This window comes from Aegilops tauschii, chromosome 2 (genome assembly GCF_002575655.3).
Source record: "Aegilops tauschii subsp. strangulata cultivar AL8/78 chromosome 2, Aet v6.0, whole genome shotgun sequence".
NCBI classification, from domain to species: domain Eukaryota; kingdom Viridiplantae; phylum Streptophyta; class Magnoliopsida; order Poales; family Poaceae; genus Aegilops; species Aegilops tauschii.
Window position 1 is genome coordinate 623,949,655 of NC_053036.3, and position 4,675 is coordinate 623,954,329.

Here is a 4,675-nt window from a genome sequence, read left to right on the forward strand (position 1 = left end):
TAAAAACGATATAAACTAGGTGGTACTAATTCGGGGAGCCACGTCGCAAAATTTTCGTACGTACATGATCTGTGGTCTGCACTACTACCTGGGCCTCATCCTCGATACAACTTTGCCAGGCCGGGCTAAATCGCCTTGCTGGGCCTTGATCCGAAATCGGCCCATGCAAAAAATATGACGTGCAACCGAGATTAGGCAGAAAATAAACGTCTTTACATGTGATCGAACTCACAATGTTGCACGCCAAGGCCCAGAGCTGCAACCAACACAGCTAAAGCATCAGGATACAGAACAAACGTTTGTTTCTTTATATATTAGTACCACCTCGCTGCTTTACAAGCCGTTCTACCGATTTATATATGTTTCCGATTCAATATCAATAAGCAGCCTGGAGAATTAATTAGTAATAATGGGCCCTGTTTGTGAGGAAAATATAAATATGGAAAGAGAATTTCGAAAAAGAAAAAGGAGAGGATAATGACCATATAATACCAGCGTTGTGATCCTTGGGCATAAATAAGGAAGGTGAGCTCCTAAAACAAGGAAGAAGGAAGGAAATAATAATATGTTGCAAAGGAATTATAATACGAGGGCATGATCCTTATACATAAATACGGAAGAAGAGTTTAACAAGAAAGAAAGAAAGAAAGGTGTATGATATATTGACACAAAGCAAACCCAGACATGGCATGAAATTAATGCAAAGTTGATGAGATTTTAAAATTGCTTCAATTTACAAATAATGCCTTTAAAAATTGAAATTAGGGGGCCCTTTAGGGTCAGAATTGTTGTACCAAAAGTATTGTATGTGTAAAGAACTCGGGATTGTTTGTTCAAATGCGAAGGAATTATAATTCATTATTTCTAATGCTTAGTGAGATTTTTTTTCATGACAGCTTACAAATAATGCCTTCAAGATTTAAAAATTAGGGGGCCTTTTAAGATCAGAATCGTCGTATAAATTCGCGTGAAGTGGCCACACCCGTACAATTGATATGAAGTATTACTAGAACTTGGTGCGCGCCTTCCTGCCGTTGCCGGGTGGCATCATTGAGATGTTTTTGGGACATGCTGCTGGATATTTCGGTGGATACGTCACTATATCTCCCGTTGCAACGCACGGACATATGTGCTATAATATAATATATATAATATATATATATATATATATATATATATATATATATATATATATTAATAATAAAGCACGGATTGACTCCGTGGGTTCACCGTCACAATACGCTTCTTCCCGTGAGTTTACGCTTTCAGTTTTTTTCAACACGTCCATAATTTTTCCAAAATCCAAGGTGGTACTAATCTATCTATATATCATTTCGTATAAAATTTCAGGGTTAGGCCGCAGCGCGGGCACGAAGCTAGCCCAACGAAATACAAAAATAATTGCCAGCCCCTGGAGCACGTCGTCTTATTTTCCAGCCGCGGCGCACAAGATAAGGCGAGCGCCCGCGCCCTCGTCTCCCCCACGGCGAGCTCCGCCTCCTGCGTGCGGTCGCCGCCTCCCTCGACCTCCACCATCTGCTCCCGTGCTCCCCTTCTTCCCCCATCTCGCGCTGCCATGGAAGGAAGGGCATGGCCCTGCGAGCGGCCGCGACGAGGCTCGCGTCCTCCAGCCTCCGCCGCCGCCACGGCCACCTCCTGCCGGCAGCCGCCACCAGCTTCAGTACAGCCCCCTTCCTCGTCGCCCCCTCTCTTGTGGCTTGCTTGCCGCTCACCGTCCGTCTCATTCCTCGTCAGGATTCAAGCAGGTGCGCGAGGACGAGAAGAGCAAGCTGGTTGGAAATGGAGAAGATGTTCAGGTGCGGCGCGACGGGCGGAGCAGCAGAGGTTCAGGCGCCGCGCGGCGGGCGGAGCAGGAGAGGTTCAGGGGAGGTGCCAGCGGAGCAGGAGAGGTTCATGGGCGGTGGAGCAGGAGAGGTTCATGGGCGGTGCCCTTGTCTAATCTAATGGTCGTTTCTGATGCAGTTAACAAATTATATTGCCTTGTACGTACTACTTTTTAACAAATTGGCTCCTACGAAGACTAATGGAAGGATCATCAGACCAACGTTGTCAAATGGCTGCTTCAAATTTTTGGGTATGTGCATTGACGGATTACTTTAGTGCCAGTAATTCTTGATTTTTGCTTCATATATGAAATGGTTTAGCTAGCTCTTGATGAATTTCTTTCAGTACACCTGTAAGTTCTGTAGCAAATGGTTCTTAGCAATTCTGATTGTACACTGAAATTTAGGTGCTTTTGGAGAGCTGATTGTACAAGAAAATGATGTACCTTGCAATATCATTTTTCTTGCAAATGATGAAATTCAGAGCATCTAAGTCTTAAATCTATCTGCTAAAATATTGATATTTATCCTCCATGTTGTCCGTTAAGTTGAGATGGGCATCTTAATTATGTGATTACAGCCTTGGAGCTGATCAGCAGCACGCGGACATGCATCAGGAAGCCGACGGACAGCCAGAGCAGGAAGGCGTGGATCTTGAGCTGCAGCGACAACAACAACTTGGGCGTTGCCTGCAAAAAAAACAACAGTTCAAGTGCTCAATCAAGTGTAAGTTTGCTTTCAGTCAATTATTGCAGTTCTACAATGACACATTCAGATTCTTGCATCCAAAGTTAGTTATATAGGAACAGGGAAAGAATCTCCAATGCTTATTTACATGGGAAAGAACACTCTTGTAACTTTGGTTCAGATCCTCAGTCTATCTGAAGCACCATAGCATAGATTGAGTTTGCAAGCAAAAGGGTCACACAATCTGACAGTACAAGGAGCAGTCTTTTCCTTCACATCTTTGTTTTAGCTTGCATCCGACAGTTGTGTGCTCCAAGATTAGGCAACCAAAACTGAACTTATGACTACATGAGCGCATGAACAACTGTTAATATCTCTTATTTGACTAATCTTTGGATTGGCTGGAGACGAGATTCTCTGGCTTTGGGGATGGTCCTTTGGCGTTCTATTGGGGTTCTATTCATGTGCACTAGGCACTTCTCAACACTTCCATAATTATTCTAGAACCTCTTTAAATTTGCAGTGCTCATCAGATTGTACAGGTTTTGCAGTCAACTATTCAGATTATTGACTAGGGACGATATTTTCAGTCCTACTGAGTCTGCAAAGGATGCGCCAAGCCAAGATTAATTATGGTTTTTTTGTAAATTGCATCGGTTTACTTATGTACCTGCTCCTTAGATGATTGTTAATTTGTGATTCAGTCGTGGAAATTTGGGTGCTTTCTTCGAGTGTCCTGAAAAATGGTTCAACGCGTGTTTGCCAGAAACTGTAGATTAGCAAGACTCGTGTGTTGAGCATGTCAGTCTATGTGTGGGCACGAGCGAAAATGTAAATTATGTTAGGGACGAGTTTCTGGAAAAAATCCTGGAGACGCGCTGCTGCTGCTGCTGCTGCTCTTGATAGCCAAAGTGGAGGCTGCAGTTCTAAGACTTCAAGGAGGAAAAGAATACATGGTTGCTTCTTGGAGAGGTGTGTTGTTTCCTTGCAGAAAAATAAATCTCTTAGAGTTGTTTAACTGAACCTGTTCCACTGTCATTTTTATGTTCAGATAAAAATTGTTATTGGTTACTCAATGCCTAAGCTGTTGTGGATTAATTTGATTTGAATTGGATTGTACTCCAAGAGTCCACAAGATGTCATTTCCGAATGTGGTACTAATTTCAGAACATTGCACCATTTTCTAAAAATAAGGCTGGGCAACATGAGCCAACCACATGGGAGGATGTTTCAAGAGAATAAACTCACTGTAGCTGCCGAATTGGTATTAGTAAGTTGCTGTTCCAACTTCCTAGAGAACAACAGGGGGTGTATTCTCTTGTTTTTTTTACTATTATTAGTTGCAGCACATGGCGACAATGATGAGCACTTGTATTTTTAAGATGCTGCACCTCTGTTTTTTGTTGACCTTTGATTCATGTATATATGTAAATTCTATGGAAATGTATCATAGGAAATGCGAATACATAACTCTATGGTTGATGTATCTATTGATATTGATGTGTCTATTAATTTTAAGTTCTTCTTTTTTCATTGGTTTCTTATTTTTCCTGACAGTTATACCAGACTGGGATATATCACCTCCCTACTTTGCCAAACCTTTTTTTAAACACTACTTTGTCAAACCTGACACCCACATAACCCTTGCTCACATTCCAACTATGAACACATCACTTAAGTAACCCACTAAGAATATTTTTTCGCATTGTTAAACGTGCATCGCACGTGCATTGTTAAATATCACATGAAGCGGGTTGTGCAAAAAACAGTTGCAGAAAAATATATTTTCAAAAAACAAAACATTAAAAAAATATTATACAGGAAAATGCTATTACACCTCAAAAAACAAAACATTATTACCCCTAAAAAAGATTCTTTGCAAGAAAAACATCTGTTCGAAAAATGATCTTCTTCAAAAAAATGTTCACATTTTATAAAAATGTTAACTATTCTATTACCTTCTATTTTAAAAAATAAAAATTTAATGTTTAACATTATCATTAAAGTTTATTACAAATTGGATATAAAATGGTGCATAATTGCATCGGAAGCAGGTTCTGCCTTTTTTTCGCCCGGTGCAAGTTCACCGTCGCGACACTTTTGTAGAAAAGCCCTTATGTTTTATGTTAAGTGAGAAAAACGTT

The 4,675-nt window shown here is 40.9% G+C and overlaps 1 long non-coding RNA gene across 3 annotated transcripts; it reads left to right on the top strand.

Annotated features, from left to right (window-relative positions):
- Positions 1-1,376: 1,376 nt before the first annotated feature.
- On the top strand, positions 1,377-4,064 carry LOC109764958 (uncharacterized). 3 transcript variants are annotated; one of them, XR_005769381.3, is made up of 4 exons: positions 1,377-1,681; positions 1,756-2,095; positions 2,425-3,503; positions 3,583-4,064. It is a non-coding gene; the product is annotated as an uncharacterized lncRNA (long non-coding RNA). The 3 variants fall into 3 exon arrangements; XR_002233286.4 differs by having other exon boundaries at positions 2,425-2,570; positions 3,074-4,064; XR_002233285.4 differs by having other exon boundaries at positions 2,425-4,064.
- Positions 4,065-4,675: the final 611 nt, after the last annotated feature.